Source organism: Ursus americanus, chromosome 1 (genome assembly GCF_024610735.1).
Source record: "Ursus americanus isolate L20-20 chromosome 1, mUrsAme1.1.p, whole genome shotgun sequence".
Lineage (NCBI taxonomy): Eukaryota > Metazoa > Chordata > Mammalia > Carnivora > Ursidae > Ursus > Ursus americanus.
In genome coordinates, this window is record NC_142127.1 from 26,324,990 (window position 1) to 26,343,462 (window position 18,473).

Here is an 18,473-nt window from a genome sequence, read left to right on the forward strand (position 1 = left end):
GTGTTGTTCGTGGTCTCTGCAACCAGGTGCTTGAGAAGAAGCAAGACCAAAGTTCAGAAGTGAACAGTCGAAGGAGAATTCTTATTGACAATGGAGAGTTGAAGATACCTATGTACATTATACTTTTATTGTTCATCCCTTTGAAATGAGTGTAGGAGCACCATTCATTCCATGGAGTGTGTACTTCTTTCTCATAGAAATTTGCTTTGCTGTTTTTGATGTGGACCAGTGAGTCAGTGACGTTAGGTAGACTTCACTGTTGGTTGTTGTAGGATAGTTATAACCCTCACATTTCCTGTAGCAAGATACTACTTAAAAGATACAATCGAGCTTTCTACCTTTAAATTTGTGCAGGTGTAGTAATTGCTTTGAATTCACAAAGGACAGTGTATACAACTGTCTACTGAGTCTAATGTGGTCTCGTCTTCGAGTTATTTTTTTTCAGAGTCTTATTTTCATAGTGAGAGGATAGGGAAAATAAGGAAAAAATAGGGAAAAATAAAATGATGGCTATATGCTATTTGCTCACTTATGTGTATAACAATTACTTCTTACGTGCCCAGGACCTGTGGGAGTTATTTTGCATGGTTGATCTGGGAGGGCCAAGCACTAGGTTTGTGCCTGGGGCAGGTTAAGAGGAGACTTCACCCCACTGTGTTGGTGTTTAGGGAAGTGTGACTTTGCTTTAGTGTTCCACCGCCCTTATGGAGCCCACACCCCTGCAGCTACCAAGAATTATAGAAGTAGTGGCTTACTGTTCTTCCTATCCAAAGTTCTCCTCCCACCATCTCCCCATCTGGCAGCTCATCAGTGACTTCCGCTATACTTTCCACTCAGTCTACCTAGCTTGGTCACCTGATTAAAGCTTATGTGTGATTACTTCTAATGAAATCCTTTTACAGTAATAAATAAGTTTCTTAAAACCCTGAATAGGGCAGGAAAGGACTAGATCAAGAAAGAAGATACTTTAAAATATGTAGGGGCACCTGGGTGGCTCCGTTGGTTAAGCGTCTGCCTTTGACTCAGGTCATGATCCTGGAGTCCCGGGATCAAGCCCTGCATCGGGCTCCCTGCTCTGCGGGGAGTTTGCTTCTCCCTCTCCCTCTGCCGCTCCCCCTGCTTGTACTTTCTCCTGTTCTCTCTCTGTCAAATAAACAAAATCTTTATGTAATAATATTCTTTATTCTGATTACTAATGAACCTGGGATATATTATAAACTGAACCAGATCATGTTGCCTCTGGACTATTTTCAAAACACTGGATTTAAAATCTTCTATTTTTATTTCTAATTTTTAAAGATTTTATTTATTTGACAGACAGAGTGAGAGAGTACAAGCAGGGGGAGCGGCAGGCAGAGGGAGAGGGAGAAGCAGGGCCCCCCAGTCCCCCCACCCTGCTGAGCAGGGAGCCCCATGCAGGACTCGATCCCAGGACCCTGGGATCATGACCTGAGCCAAAGGCAGACGCTTAACCCGGTGAGCCACCCAAGTGCTCTTCATTTCCAATTTTTAATTTTAGGTGTATTCAAAAGGCTGTATTCGGCTTAGTTTAATAAACAGTTTTTAAGTCCCATTATGTGTTGGACGCTATGCTGGATGCTGAGTAGCACGCATGACTGAGATACGGTTCTCGCTCTTCAGGAGCTCATGCTGCAGTGGAGAACGCTGGTGTGTGATAATGTCAACGATCACAGGTCACCATGTTGCGGGCATCCACTGGGTGCCAGGCACTCTGCCTGAGATTTTTCATACATTCAATCCTCACAATACTTCCGCAAAGCATATGTTTATTTTCCACATTTAACAGATGAGAAAACTGAGGTTCATTGAAGTCTGGGCACTTGCTCCCGGTGACAGACGATGAGGGGTAAATTCTAGTTTAACATGCAGATTATCATATTCCATGACTTGCACTCTTGCCATTATGAAACAGTGCTTTCTAGTACAAGAAAATCCACACCTTTCAAGGACTGTGGAAAGGGTAGGTGTGCTCTTGTGTCTATGTAGATGTCCTTAATTACAAATAAAATTTCTAGAGTATCACTCTTGTATTTTTGTGGTTGTTTAATAGGGGGAAAAGAAATTAATTTGAGTTGCTCCATTTTCTAGAAAAGTCAAGATGTGCGGGCAAAAGACTGTGGTATCATTGTAGCAAGCATATGAAATTTACAAAGGATGTGGTCTTCTCCAGGGAAGTCAGGTTGGCTAGACTATATTTAATCCAGTGGAATCTGCCACTGTTCGAAATGTTTTCACCTCCTTTTTGGAAGTTTTCCTTAGATGCATTTTTTATTCTTCACAAAGAGCTCATTTTATTAGTAATCAAACATTTTCATTTAAAAGAAAAGATCAATTCATCAGCAGACTTGGCTCTGGTTAAAGTGTGGATGTTTGAAAAAATTAAACCTACCTGTTTAGAGTGGATGATTTGGGGCACCTGGGTGGCTCAGCCTGTTAAGCATCTACCTTCGGCTTGGGTTGTGGTCTTGGGGTCCTGGGATCCAGCCCCACATCGGGCTCTCTGCTCAGTGGGGAGCCTGCTTCTCGCTCTCTTCCTCTGCTTCTCCCCCAGCTTGTGTGTGCATGCTCTCTCTCTCTCAAATGAATAAAATAAAATCTTAAAAAAAAATTAAAGTGGATGATTTGCCACATTTGACATTCATAACCATATGAGGGAAGTTCGGTGGCAATTCCACAAACATTTCTTAAGCAATCAATAGAATCAATGTAATGTTCCAAGGTCGCTACTTGCAAGTGGGTAATACTCACTATGGCTTTGAGTTCTTATATTTTTAATGGGTGATTCCTTTATAGTTACAGATCATCCAGGTAGCTTTACTACAACGAAGTAACAACTCGAAGAGCCCTGCCTAATGTGTAAGTGTGTTTCCTTTAACTTCCCCTCTCCTGGCCCTCGTCCTTGGAGGAGAGAACAGCCAGTTCAGGCAGCACCTTGCAAAAGGATCAGAATCCAACTTAAAAAAAGGAAACAAGGAGACAGCAAGAACGAGAGCAAGGGAGGGAGAGAGAGAGAAATCATCAAAATGAGGAAGTGATTCCTTTTTTATCAGAAACAGGAGCAGAGTAACAATGGCTGAAAATTCACCTCCCCATGGGGGAATGAATCATCAAAATAACCGGTGGAAAACAAGGTTGTGCAACCTTGACCGGCGTGTGTCACCGGCTGGTGGAATTTTTAGAAAGGCAGCAGTTTGGGTTCATCACTGCGGTTCGTGATTGCACACACCTGTTTGGGGCATGGATTTTGCAACCCCCCAAAAAGGGGAAACTGAACTCACTGCTCCTCCCGAGCTGTGCAAAAAAGCAGAAAACCACAGCTGCTTGAGCAGTTAACAGATATCAGTAAAATACCCATGTTACATAATTAAGGATAACGTTCTTGAAGCATATGGGCCGGAGGTATTATACTCTCATTAAAACTTTAGGTAGGAAACAATTTAGCATATTCTCACACATTTCTAGGGTTGAATTCTATAATAAATGCTTGTAATTAGGCATGCTCTAAACAGTTTATTAAATAATACATGAAGAAAATGGTTGATGAAATATAGACTTCTCTGCATTTTGTGTACAATGACACAGAGGCATCAAGATAAGAAATAAAAGATTTCTTCTCGTTGACTTGATAACTAGTCACTTTGAGCAGCTTAAGTAAGACTGGAGGAGGTTTCATTCATCAGAGCAGCCTGTCTGTAATCTTAAAGAAATAGGAATTGATGGCTCTGGGGTGTTTTTTTTTTTTTTTCTCCTTTTTCTTTTAACATACCTTCTAGGTAGCGATCTTTGAAGCATCCTCCGAAATAGGGAGAGGTGCTTTTTGACCAGAGTCATGCAAAAATCTCACACACTTTATCCTGGTAAGAATGGATCAGCTCGATGGGGAATATTAAGGATGGAGAGAGCCAAAAAAGACCTAAAATAACATTTAAAAATTATACCTTGGCCACTAGGTGCTGTTATTTTTAAACTGGAGAGGAATAAGGGAGAGAAGTCTCTTGAGAATTGCCAAGGCAGGTGTGTTTGGTCCCTGGGGAAGTGGTAGGAAACATGCCCCTGAGATGATATTTGAAGCAGGAAGAAATTCTTTCAGCTCTGCAGCCCTGTTTGATATTCAAGCCAGGTGATTAATGGTCAACAATCCTTATCTGAATGGAAGAGCGGTGTGATCTGTGGAAAATGAGCTTGGATGATCCCAGGAAGTTCTCAAAGGAAGAACCACTTTTTGAAGTCACTGAGGTCAACCGGATATTTTGTTTTCTAATGCATGCAAATAAGAAATCTAGTAACAGGCTACACATGAAATTTGGAATGCCTTCTAGAACATACTTGGGGAAACTGGGCAAGGTTGACATAGCTTTTACTGATTTGTCTGCTTAGTAGGTAAATGGGGCTGCCAGTCTGGCAGTTTACACTGGCAATAAATCACCACTAGACATTTTATTTAAAAATTGGCACTGGCTTGGGGGAGGTAAGGGTTGTCAATTTGCTTTTATGTTGAGGCCAGGCACAATCATAACACACACAAGCCACCTGGAAACTTCAGGCCACATGGAGAAGCATGGCTCAGGTCTCTAAAGGCTGTATTTTTGCCTGCTTGGAGGGCTAAATCACAGTCTCAGGATCCTGACCAGAAAGATCCTGGCAAACTGCACAGCCTGGAGACATCCCTTCTGGAAATCAGTTTGGTTCTAGAATTATGATGTCGGAAGGATAGCACAGCTTTGATGGAGTACAGAGCATTTGATGATTTACTCTTTTATTGGTGATGGTGATGGGGGAGGGACTCCGCAGAGCCCACACAGAGCCTAACGCTAGCACATTTCAAAAATCACTCTGTTAGTAAAGAATTGGGTAGATTTCTTTCTTTTTTCTTCCTCCTGCCTTATCTTGGTTGGGAGTTCACTTTTTAAATGGGTGATAAATTTTGAGAGGGAAAAAAAAAGATACTGAAGTGATCATGCAGCCCCCTTCCTCATGTGAGCGATGATAGACATTCTTTGAAAATACGGGTGTTTACAACATAAAGTGGGTGGGCGCCTGGGGGGCTCAGTCGGTTAAACGTCTGCCTTTGGCTCAGGTCTTGATTCCATACTCTGGGATTGAGCCCCGCACAGGGCTCCCCATTCAGCGGGGAGTCGGCTTCTCCCTCTACCCTACTCCCCTGCTCGTGATCGTGCATGCACTCTCTCTCTCTCTCTCTCTCAAATAAATAAAATCTTAAAAAAAAAATAAAAGACAAAGTGGAGAGGACGAAAAAGCAACATTGGACCATTATAGTGACTGTGATAGAAATGGTGGGATGACCTCCCTTTCTTTCCTCTGGTTCCTGATGCCCTGGATGGTCTTCAAAGCCTCACACATCCCTGCACAGTTTTTTTGGATGTCAGTATATCAATTTTGAAAATATGAAAGTTAGTGTGTCAGGGCAATTCTATTACAAATAAATGGATTTACCAAATTACCAGTTCTTCATCTCTGTTTACATATTATATTTGTAAATATTAAGTATACTGCATATTTTGTACCATGCAAACTATTAGAAAGGATCTGGTTAAGACAGAGATGTATTGACTTAACTTTGGCCTCATGAATAATTCAATTTGTTCACTTTCTGGAAATATCCAGTTTGCCGTTGATGCTACAAATATTTGAATTGGATTCAACTTGTCCATCAAAGATTTTTCCCCCCCTCTCTCCTGTATTTCATATATGTGATTTTTATAACACTACCAAAAAGTAAGAAAAATATACACTTAGGTCTCTACTTGGTAAAGTCATTCAAAGTGATGCGAAATGTCAAGAGCAAACAGAGTCCACTCCGATGATGTGCCGAGGCAATTGGCAGTTTTCCTAGTATTTGGGACATGGGAGTAATTAAAGATTTGTGGCATTAATTACATATAAGCATTACACAGAACGTTAAATATCTAACTGGATAGGATTTTTCTTTGTTTTAAAATACAGAATACTAGATCCTTTACTAAACATTTATAAAAGTTCTGCTATAAATGCAATGGGATCTGTATTCCTTCGACCACAATGTCTTACAAGCTGCCTGCTAGTAAATGACAACATTCATAAAATGAAGAAGGAAAAGAAAAAAGAAGAAAAATGAGAAATCCCCAAAGCAGTCACTTAAAAAAAAAAAAAAAGAATCCCACAATTCTGCCAGTATTCAATGGCTGCATTAAATGTCATGTCAGCAAATCTTCACTCAAGAAGATCAAGATGCAGCATATACAATATTTGGAAGAAATAAAGTATCAACATTCTTGGGATAGCCTCTAAAATGATATAGGTGTTTATATTTTTTATTTTGATTTGTGCACAAGTATTCATGTAGTGGTATGTTTTAGAGACAGACATGTAAAAGTCTTCATCTTGCATGGGTCTCTAACATTTATTTGGATTTAGTATACACATTAATTTCGACTGAAGTTTCTTCATCTGGATTTGTCATACGTGAGGGTGTCTAAAAGTAAAATGTGACTATTTACAGCTTCTTCGGTTTTCCAACTAACCTGTTAATTTCAGGGCAGTTAAGCTTCTAGTATTTACCTTTATTTTTTTCTCCTCCTTCTCGAGACTTACTATGGGCCATACATTGTGTGTGTGTGTGTGTGTGTGTGTGTGTGTGTGTGTGTGTGTGTGAAGAGTCACTCACTTTGCGGAGATCATAGTTCTGACTTATTTTCATGTTTTGTAAAAGGAACCATGTCCCTTCCTTCATCCTAAGTGCGGAAGTGGATAACAGAGTTTGTTTAAATAAAGTTATTAAGATATGAGATATACTGGGGGTAACAATAATTCAAGGAGAAATAATACATATTCTAAAAGGTATCTTATTCTCCATGAAAATCAAATGCCATTAGCGTTCACGGAGTCCTTTAAACATGAGAGGGCACATGCACGCGCATGCGTTCCTGCAGTCGCTGGCTCGCGAACTCAAGCAAAAATAGTCTCCGAGGGAAAGATCTGCAAGGCTGCTGCCAACTTCCCCGACATACCCAAGAATTTCTTTATTTAGAACCTCCCATGTGCTATTTTTTTTAATCTCTGGAATCTCAGGGATTTTCCCATCCCTCTGCATGCTTGAGACGTTTTAGAGCATGGTAACCCCCTCTTGGAGTCCTCTAACTCTTCTGTTTTATTTTTAAAATGTGGGCAGCATTAGTATACAGGGAAGGGACTGTTCCTGTGACAAAGGAGGCTGAGGATCCCGGTGCGCATAGCAACACCTCTGAAGATCCCTGGTGGCTGGAGAACCCGACACCAAGGTCCACCAAGGCATCTTTTAAAGGGCCCTTGAAAATCACGGGATTTTAAATCAAGAGCTTTCTGAGGTGTATTGAAGAGCTAAGCATGGCAACATGAATTGAATACTTTATGAATTCTTGGAGGCACATTAGGTAACAGTTGATCTTTTCCAAAAGCCCAGGATATGATACATGTATCTTTTTCAAGTTGTAATAGGTACAGTGGACCTGAATTTTGGTAATACATTTGCTTTCAACACAAGTATGGCAACTGGGTTCTTTTTGGACCAGACTGTGATAATCTCTGAAGCAATTATTGTAGTATTGTCCCCTCTGCATTGTGTGGGTGAAACTATTAATATATGTTTAAAAATCATATTTGCATATTGTTTTTGATAGAAACACACTACTGCCTTTACAATAAGGCACAATGTGCAATTGCAGAAAACTCCTTTTCACTTATGAACGTCTGAGTCTGAGATTCACACAAACCACACTTTTGTTTGACTCCAAAATGTGGGTGCCAAATGAATCTACGGCACTAGGCTTATGAACACTACTGCAACTGTGCAGCCACTATTTCTCTACTGGGAGAATTGTTTCGGCAGATAAACCATCTGGCTTGAAACACAGCCCTCTTTGAAAATATTCCCCATTATGTTAGCTCTGAAACAATGTGTACAACTATGCTCCAGTGGAGGACATGTTAACAGAAATTCAATGTCAAACAATATCTGCTCTGTAATCTTTTGCTAAATGTAAAAAAGAGGTAATCAAAATGCAAGATTTTAATTCTTTAAGGAGTCATTGTGAATGTGGCAGAAGATGAAGAAAACTCAGGAAAATATTTGATAAGGAACTATAATAGAAGAATGTTTAACATAGTGACTTTTTCTTTAAGGATCACCCATGGAAAATGTGGCTTCTTTTGTTATAAATATCATGAAGACGGTGCATTAATGCTTTATGTTCATTCATTTCCTTTTTTTCCCTAAGTGTTTTCAAATATGGATTGATTATATACGGTGGAAGAATTGTTGGAAGCTAGAATTCGTAGTTTGAGATCCTGAAGTGAACTTGGGTGACTGATGGCGGCTTAAAAGTTGGGAACGCTATAGAGAAACTGCAGTGGGAACGGGTACTGCCTATAACCAGCTAGAGGAAATGTGACAGAAATTTTAAGAATCTAAGCCACCAATGTTATTGTGATGGAAGAAAGAGGGAAACATATTTTATATGTTATATGTATATGTTTATTTTTATGTGTAATATATAATCAGATTCAAATCCATTTAGGGTGATGTTAAAGGAGAAGACTTGAGTGAAGTTATAAGAAAGTTGTAGGAAGTTGAGCATATCTGAGTCTCTGAGATTAGAAAAATCTATGGTGGGTGTATCTGGCCCATGGATTGGGGTCATGGTAATTCAGCATATTCCTGAAATGAGAAATTGTGCGAAGTCCTAGGAATTACTGCAATGTATGCAAAGAGTCTTAGGGAAGAAAGCTAATTGATCATTTGATGAGAAAAAAATGATACCAATATGATGCTAATTCCCATGAGGCTTAAAGAAAATGGTACATAGGTAGGAAATGTTGATTGTTTTTTTCTCTATCACAAAATTGCCTTGCACATCAAAGGTACTCGGTGTTTTTTGTTTGTTTGGTTGGTTGGTTTGTTTGTTTTTCTAAGTGGATTTAGTCCGGGTTACTTAGTCCTTCCTTTTAGGTTCTTTCTTTACCACTCTGACTTTAGTTATGCAAACAAGTCTCAATGAAGAAAATTCTCAACTTTAGGCTTACAAAGAACCATGCCATTTATTTTTTCTAGTACTTTTACAGACAAGAGAACTAAAATCCATAGAGTTTAAATTACTTTCATTTTACAATTTTGTTGTACTGGATAAGCAAGGGCTTGTATTAATCAAAGACTTCACGCGCTCTACATCCAAGGTGATCTCTGAGTAACGGTTTCCAATAAAGAAGTCTAATGAATCACATGAGTTGACCCAGGAGTAGCCTCATGAAGGATTCATCAATGAGTTCCTGTGAGTATGAGAACAGAGGTCTGTCCCTAAATGAGAGGAAGGCTCTTTTGAGGGTTTGGATGGTGAGCATGAGATTTCTTTCTCACATTCATCTCAGAAAAAACTACACTGGCCACTGCATGAGAGCCAACACCAGTGACCTCCAGAAGGATCTGATGGAAACTGTTGGTCAGATCTGATTCTATCAGTTTCCTTGTTGAAGAGCAGGGACCCATAGATTCCCTCTGTGCACTGGGGAATATACTCTACAGTCCTAAAAGCACTAGGATTTTCTTCGTCTATTCAGAGTCATTAACTGAATTAGGCACTCTATTAAGTTATACTGTGTCTATGTTTATGACTAGGAAGTGAACTCTGGATTATGTCTCTAGCAGGAAAAGAACAATCAGCAAATTAATGTATTAGACTTCGATGAAGTCGTCTTTGGTAAAGGTTAATTATCACACTAATTCTATAAGGTCTGCTGCCATGAGGAGAGTACTTAACACATGAGCTTCTGTTCACATCTCCCAATTTTTTTCTCACCAGCAATGGAGACATACTGTCACGTGGTAAGGACAAATCTTTGTTAGAGAGAAATTGGGGCATTGTTAAACATTAACAGGTCCTTTGATTATTGTCTTTTTTTTTTTTTTTGCTCTCTAATCTTTCTCCTGCAATTTTATGGATTATCTGTGGTGTGTGTGTGTGTGCATGTATGCACATATTAAATTACCAAGGCTCTGACAAGTTTTAAAGGTTCACCAGAGGGAGACCTGGGTGGCTCAGCTGGTTAGGCCTCTGCCTTCAGCTCAGGTCATGATCCCAGAGACCCGGGATTGAGTCCCGAGTTGGGGTCCCTGCTCGGCAGGGGAGGCTGCTTCTCCCTCTTCCTCTGCCCCTCCTCCTGCCGATGCTCTCACTCTCTCTCTCTCTCTTTCTCAAATAAATAGATAAAATCTTAAAAAAAAAATAAAGTTTCACCAGAAGCACTTAGATATAGATATATGATAGATCTTTAATTTTTAAAAGGTAAAATTCAAGTAATTGTCATTCAAAAACAGAATGTGACTTGTCTGAAGAATTATCAGAATTTGCGAAGATAATCATTTGATGACGTAGGCATAAACTGAATTTCTCTGTGCTTTTGGTTAGCATTTTAAGTGAAGAATTTTAGAACTGAAAAAGCAGCTATTTCCAATGATCACAGTCCCAAAAATGGGATTCTGAGAAAATCTGAGAAATTCTTGTCCCAGTAGGTAAGGAGGAGAGTGGTGAATGATTCACTTCTTTGCTGTCCCATGCAGTTCCTCAGGTAGACTGTGTCTCCTGACCTTCATAAACTTGACAAAGAAAATTAGTGCAACAGGTCCAGGTAGGTTCTCTCCCAGTCTTCGATGAAAGCAACATAAGCCAGCAATCAAAGCTGCCTTTATAATTTGATGGTCACCACCGTTTACCCAAGTAAATGAAGCAATAGTTGAGGTTTAAAAAAACAAGAAACGAAAACCAGCCCACCCACTGCACTGAGGTAGGCCAGCAGCCCGGGCTCCAGGCAGGTAGGGTAGATTAATACCAGGCCACTCCTAGGAAGGGTTCGGCTCTTACTGTCAGAGGCTAATAATTAATGATCAAGTGTTAATGGAGATACTGGGCTGTTGATGTCATTAATTCAGCTCAGTGGAGCCAGTTCTGCCCAGGACCTGCCACAGCTGTCACTGCGTTTGCTTAATTATTCTAGTCCCTTCAGGCTCTTTTCCTTTCATTTTTTTTCCTTACCCTTTTCTCCCCCTACGACTATAGGACATTATGTTTTCACTGACGCAGAATTATGAAGAGTACCCTGCTCTCTGGGCACTGCCAGGCCCAAAGTACGTGAAAACCCAACGGCAACAAAGGAGACCATAACTTTTTACTTAGATGAAAAGATGGGCAGTGCTGAGGAAGGACCATCTTTCAACAGCCTGACCGGGCTGATATCATTTTGGGGTTCTTTAAGGATTTGGATGTCGCAAGTGAACTCTGCTCTGAGCTGTGTAAAATGCCAAAGTGCTCACCCTCTCCCACAATCAAACAAAGCGAATGTAGAAAAATCGGCACAAGAGTGTTGATAAAACATAATGCCGTTCAGTCATCCATCCGGGAGGGAACCGGAAAGTTAGCTCTGCTGGGCAAATCGGGGCAAGGAAAACCTTGGTGCAGGACATGCCACTAGGATTATAATTCCGCTGTAGGAGTGTATGAATTTGCCTGCTGTGCTCTCAGAACCTTCTTGCATTTCTTTAGCTGCGTGTCTCTTCCAGCCATCATACGGCCTTAAGTTTAAGGAAAACCGTTCTCCATAAATACCATTTGGATCTTTCTGCCCTGGCTTGATCTAATAATCACCACGCTGTTTCCTGATTGGTATGGGGTGCTTATTTGGGTTTTAAAAGACCCTCACTTTTCAAAATGTGTAATTGAAAAAAACTAGTTCCCTGGCTTTTTGGTACACATTTTCTAGTTGTGATGAGTGTTATGATGTCAAAATCGGCCAGTGTGTCTTGTGCCTCAATGCTGGAATGCTGCTTGACTCCCTTCCAAACTGAAGCACTTAAAAAAATGTGAGGCACTACAACAATTTCAAATCTCTCTCTATGCTGCACATGGTGATTTAAAATAATTGAAGCTCTTCAAATTTTTATATCCCCTCGAATTTGGAAGTGATGGGTTCTGAGCATGTGCAGTACACAATGATTTAAAATTATTAGAGTCCCTCAAATTTATCGTGAGTGTTTCAGCTTGGGAATGATAGGGGAACCCGGACTTTGGCAGTTAAATGTGCTTTAAAATGATCATTACATTCAGATGTTAGGTGATCAGAATTCTGGACACTTGTGTACATTTTTAAACTTATTGTGGAAATGACTCATGTTTTAGATTCAAAAGATATTGTTAGCCTACCAGAAGAAGCATTTAAATAAACCACTTAAAATGCACCATAACACAATTTTACTTTCACTGTCAGAGTCCCCATTGATGACCTGAATATGATCATGATTGTAAAGCCAAATGCTCAAATTTGGCAAGAAAAAGAACTGTTCTGTTCTTTTCTAACCCATGCAGGACAAAGAAATGTATTCAAGTAAAAACACCTGATGCGCTGTGGAGTCTGCAGTCTATCCTTAAAAGTTAAACAGCTTTTGCTTTAAATAAGAGGCTTTTTCAACTAATGCGTAAATTATTGTTTCTGATACATGGTCAAAATTTCTTTTTATTTAAATACTTTAAATAAACTGCTTTTATGAAAGATCACTTAAATATTCATATTATGACATCTCTGAGATGAAATATATGCATTCATTTTTAAGCCCTTTGTTTGGTTTGGATATTTGGATATTGAACCAAACGCAATGGTACATCATTATGAAATGTACAAGACGGAATACCCGGATGATTTACGTGGTCACTTGATGGTCATTAAACATTCCTCAGATCTTTGACCAGAGGATATTTTCTAAGCAGGAACATTTGAACTTTTGCGGAGTGCCCTGATGTTGAGATTCTAGGATGTGAGGTAGATTTATGGTTCAAAAGTTAATAATATTTAAGAAGAAATGCAGTCATTAAGAAGTCAGCTAAAATTCTGAACATGTTTTATTTGTACCTTTGAAAGCCACATGGACGCTCTCTTATTTGATTTAAATGAAAGTGACAAAGGTGGAATTCCAGCATATTTCTCAGTCACTTCCCTTCCTCAGTAAATGTTTTCATTTTGATAAAAATTAGGATAAGTTGATTATGGATTTGATTTTTTTTTTAACTAAAACCTGGAGTTGGAATTTGAAATAGTCTGGCACATGAAAACTTTCTGATCTTATAAACTAGCTTTATGAAGCTTCGTATTTTTATTACAGCAGAAATTGAACAGGATTAAAAATAGAAAAATCTAATAATAGAAAATATGTTGTATTTGGGATTTCTGTAACCCTAGGGATTTAGGGCCCTGAACTATGTAAAGTCCTGCATTTGGTATAGTAGTCAACTTTTGCCCTCAAATTTATTATTAGTTTTTAAAGTTTGAAAAATTCTCTGTGTTTATGTATTTTTTATTCCCCACTATTATGTTACTCTTTTGTGCTTAATTTTGACAGAAAAAAAGCTAAAAAAGTTTGTTCTTAGTTTGCTAAGAAAAAAGCTATGAAGGCCATTATTTGTATCTGTGCTAAATTAAGAATGTGTCAGTGGACTAGTGTTATGCTATTAAAGAATTGAATTAAGCCTTATTTAGGTCACAAGTAGAATGAACACAATTATATCAAGACAGTCTTTGTTGAGCATATAAGAATGCCTAGAAATTGCCTACTTCCAAAGCATGGTTATACCAAAATAAAGTTCTTGCTTTTAGCTATATCAGTTTGGGGGCCTTGGGAACTGGAAAGATTGTTTGGAAAGGCTAAAGTACTCTTTGTGCTTAAACTTTAAATCTTGCAGTAGCGTTAGCTCAGTAAGCTAATTTAAATAAACATCTGATATATATTGATACATCTTCTAAAATAAAGAATGCCAATATTTCATATTTTAGTATTGCCTACAGGGACAGCTGGTTTTGTTTCAAAAACAAAAAATATATTAGTTACCATTTGAAAAATAGCACAAAATATACCACTCTTGGCCTTGACAGATTCGTAAGGAGGTTTCTCAGGTTAAAACTCACTGCTCTTTTCAACTGTTGTGAATTTTCCGAGAAAGAGCAGTTTAAGTAAATCCTTTTCTGCCACATTCAAATAAATCCTAGGAGAAAAAGGGGATAATTAAAAAAATCAAACCATAAAGATTTGAAGAATGATATAAATTATGTTTTCGCTCTGTAGGTATAAAAGGACTTTTAAGAAAAGTCTAAGAGAAATAATCAATAAATTTGACTTAATAAAAATGAAAACAGAAAAAGATACTTCTATTCATAAAAAATATCAAAATTGAAATACAAACAAGGAAAATTTCTATAGATATCACAGATGAGATATCTGTGACATGAAACATTTTATACAAATTTGTGAAAAAAATTTAAACTTTAGCAGATGTAAAGGAAAGGGTTAAAAAAACAGATAGTGAATATAAATTATAAATGGTTAGCAATTTATGAAAATAAAGCTCAACAAAATTGATTACATTTAGTATACAAAATATAATAAATAGGTTGAAATTGATAAAATTACAAGATAAAATTTCCTAATTATGAACCTCAAACATTAAAAAAAAAAGTCATTCATTCAATACATGGTTTTGAGTGTCTCTCAGTGCTATAGCCAGTCTTAGGGATAAAGTTATGGACAAGGGGTCAACAGTCCATAGCCTGGAAAGGCTTGCAATCTTGAGTGAATTCCAGAAGGCTAACAGGCAAACATGCGGTGGTGTGATAGTCATGGTGCTGTCTGAAGAGCAGAGCCCTGGGGTATCACCTCATCTAGATTTGGGGAATCCAGGAAAGCCTTTCTAGGGAGCAAGACTCAGGCCTGAAAATTTAGCGTCATTCTTGTCTCTCTGCTTTTCCTCACAATCCTCATCCAAATCCTTCAGCAAATCTCGTTTCTCCTTCAGTATATACAAAGGATCCAACCACTTCTTGCCCTCCCTTTCTATCACTCTGGACCAGATGGCCCTCACCCCTTCCTAGAGTTTTGTAATTGCTCCCCAGTTGCTCACCCTGCTTCCACACTTCCACTGAATGTTCGTCATAACCTCAATGAACTTGCAGAATTTTACATCCCCTTCAGAAGACCCAAAGCCTTTCATGACTTTCCAGCCCTACAGCATCTGTCCCGGAGCCTGTTTGACCGTAACTCCTCCATGTTATCCTTCGCTGCCTGAACCTCTGCCCTTCCATCCTTCTCCTCCCTCAACACCCTAAGTGTTCCATCACCTCATAAGCTTTGCACTTGCTAGCACCCTGGACTAGAAATGGTTTTCCCTCAAATATATGTAGGGCACTGCTTTCTTATTTCACTCAGGTTTCTGCCCAGAAATCCTATTATCAGAATTGTTCCTTGACATACTATATAAGATGGCAGTCTTTCTCTTGTTTATGTCTCTACCTTCTCTTCATATTATTTATCAACTCTTGATTTATTTATGGGTTTATTATCTGTTTCCTTCCACCAGAATGTAAGGTTATTGAAGTCAGGAACAACATTAGTCAAGGCTCAACAAAAGAAGAGAACAAGCAGGAGATTATCTGTCTCTGTCTGTCTATCACAAGGAATGAATCAGGTGATCATGGTAGCTGGCTAAGAAAGTTCAAAATTCATAGTGCAGGTCTTCAGGAAGGGAAAATTGTGGTCAGTATGAAACACTGGCACAGGTCTAAATTGCTGCCATAGGCATAATTCCCCCCCCCCCCCCCGCCTATGTTGACAAATATATAATTGACACATAAAAATTGTGACATTTAATATGCACAGCATGATGATTTGCTACACCTATATTATGAAATGAAGACCATGATCAAATTAATTAACACATCCATCACCTTAGGTAGTTCCTTCCTTCCTTCGTTCCTTCTTTCCTTCCTTCCTCCCTCCCTCCCTCCCTCCCTCCCTCCCTCTTGTGGTGTGAACACTGAATATTTATTTTCTTAGCAAATTTCAAGTATACAATGCAGTATTATTAATTATAATCACCACTCTGTATGTTAGGTCCCTAGAAGTTATTCATGTTATAACTGAAAGTTTATATCCTTTGACCCACATCTCCTTATTTTCCCTACCTCCAAGCCCTGGCAATCACTATTCTAATCTCTACTTCTAACACCTTGACTTTTTTAGATTGCACATATAAGTGAGATCATACGGCATTTAACTTTGTGTGTCTGGCTTATTTCACTTAGCATAATGTCCTCCTGGTTGATCCATGTGGTTATAAATGGCAGGGCAAAGGACCTGAGTAGATATTTTTTAAAGATGATACAAATGGCCAAAAAGTATGTGAAAAGCTGCTCAAGAGCACTAATCATCAGAGAAATGGTAATGAAAACCACAATGGAATATCGCTTTACACCTAATAGGAGGACTACTATCAAACAGACAGCAGATAATGAGTATTGTGGGATGTAGGAAAGGGAACCCTGGTATGCTGTTGGTGGGAATGTAAGTTGGTACAGTCACTCTTATAGAAAACAGTATTTATCAAAAAAATAAAAATAGAACTACCATATGATTCAGCAATACAGCTTCTGGGTATAAAACAAAACCGATGGGAGGGAGGGATTGGAACAACTTTGCTATGAGAATTTTAAAATAAATTTTAAAATATTTTATTTGAGAGAGAGAGAGAGACCAAGCACAAGTGGAGGGGAGGGGCAGAGGGAGAAAGAGAAGCAGACACCCTGCTGAGCGGGGAGCCCAATGCAAAGTTCAATCCCAGGACCCCACGATCATGACCTGAGCTGAAGGTAGACACTTAACTGACTGAGCCACCCAGGTGCCCATGTTGCTGTAAGATTTTTATTCTAAGTGTGAATGGTATAGTTTACTTAAAGATAGATTGTGTCCTACGACCCAGCTATTATACTACTAGATGTTTACCCAAAGGGTACAAAAATATTGATTCAAGGGGGCACATGCACCCTGAGGTTTATAGCAGCATATCAATAGCCAAATTATGGAAAGAGCCCAAATATCCATCAACTGATGAGTGGATGAAGATGTGGCATATATACACAATGGAATATTACTCAGCTATCAAAAAGAATGAGATCTTGCCATTTGCAATGACATGGATAGAGCTAGAGCGTATTTTAAGTGAAATAAGTCAGTCAGAGAAAGACAAATGCCATACGATTTCACTTGCATGTGGAATTTAAGAAACAAAACTGATGAACATAGAAGAAGGGAAAAAAAGAGAGGGAAGCAAACCATAAGAGACTCTTAACTGTAGAGAACAAACGGAGGGTTGCTGGAGGGAAGGTTGGCAATGGGTGGGCTAAGTGGGTGATGGATATTAAGGAGAGCACTTGTGTTGAGCGCTGAGTATTATATATAAGTGATGAATCACTAAATTCTACTCCTGAAACTAATATTACACTACATGTTAACTAACTAGAATTTAAACAAAATTTGAAAAAATAAAAAATGAAATAAAAAAAGATAGATTGTGACCAGTTAAAAATGTAGATTGTAAATCTTATCGCCACCCCTAAAAAAAAGGCACAACTAATAATCCAATAGTGAAAATGAAATGAAATTATAAAAAATAATAGGCTAATCCAAGGAAAGCAAGGAAAGAAAGTACAATTTAAATAAACAATACATCTAACAAGATAGATTTTAAACTGATCAGACCAATAATTGTATTAAACAAATCATCTAGATTCTACATTTAAAAGATGTATTGATAAAACAGCAAGACTCAATGATCTGTTATTTATAAGAAACTCATTTTAAATAAAAGACAAATAGTTTAAAAGTTAAAGGATTGAAAAAGATATACAATGTAAATCCTAATCAAGTGAAAGTTATATTAAAGTCAAATAAAATATGTTTCAAAGCAAGGGATAAAAACAGACACTACATAATGATAAAAGTTTCAATTCATTAAAAAGACACCAAAATTCTAAATAATTTACCTTATAATACAGCTTCCAAATACATGAAGCAAAAAATGATAGGCTTAGAAAGAGCAATAGACCAATCCTCAATTCATGGAATATGCCAACACTCTTCCCTCAGTAATTGATAGAAAAAGCAAATAGGAAATCACTAAGGAGTTAGAAGACATAAACACTATCATACATTTTTGAACACAGCACCCAAGAACAGCAGATCATGTAGTTTTTACAAGTGCATATGTAGACCATATTCTGAGACATAAAACAAACCTAAATTCATTTAAAAGAATTGAAATTACACGAAGTAGCTTCTCTGAACATAGTGGAATTAACTTGAAATCAGTAACAGAATTATATATAGAAAAATCTCCCAATACTTGCAAATAAATACTATCCTCCTGAATAACTCAGGTGTCAAAGAGGAAGCCATGAAGGAAATTAGAAAATACTTTAAATTGAATGAAAACAGAAAATATCAAGATTTATGGGACAGAGCCAAAGCAGTGATTAGAGGGGAATTTATAGCATTAAATGCTTGAATTAGAAACCAAGAACAATTTCAAAACCATAATGTAATCTTCACCTAA

General features: G+C 38.2%; 1 protein-coding gene across 3 annotated transcripts in view; it reads left to right on the forward strand.

Annotated features, from left to right (window-relative positions):
* The window catches only part of LOC148110725 (uncharacterized), a 149,516-nt gene that overhangs the window by 68,081 nt on the left and 62,962 nt on the right, over window positions 1–18,473 (forward strand). The window contains exon 5 of one of the 3 annotated variants that reach the window (XR_015723735.1): window positions 2,815–6,176. The exons of the other annotated variants lie outside the window; for them this stretch is intronic. The gene's annotated coding sequence lies outside the window, so the exon portion shown is untranslated. Of the gene's footprint in view, window positions 1–2,814; window positions 6,177–18,473 lie in introns of those variants that run through there. 3 annotated transcript variants of the gene reach the window in all.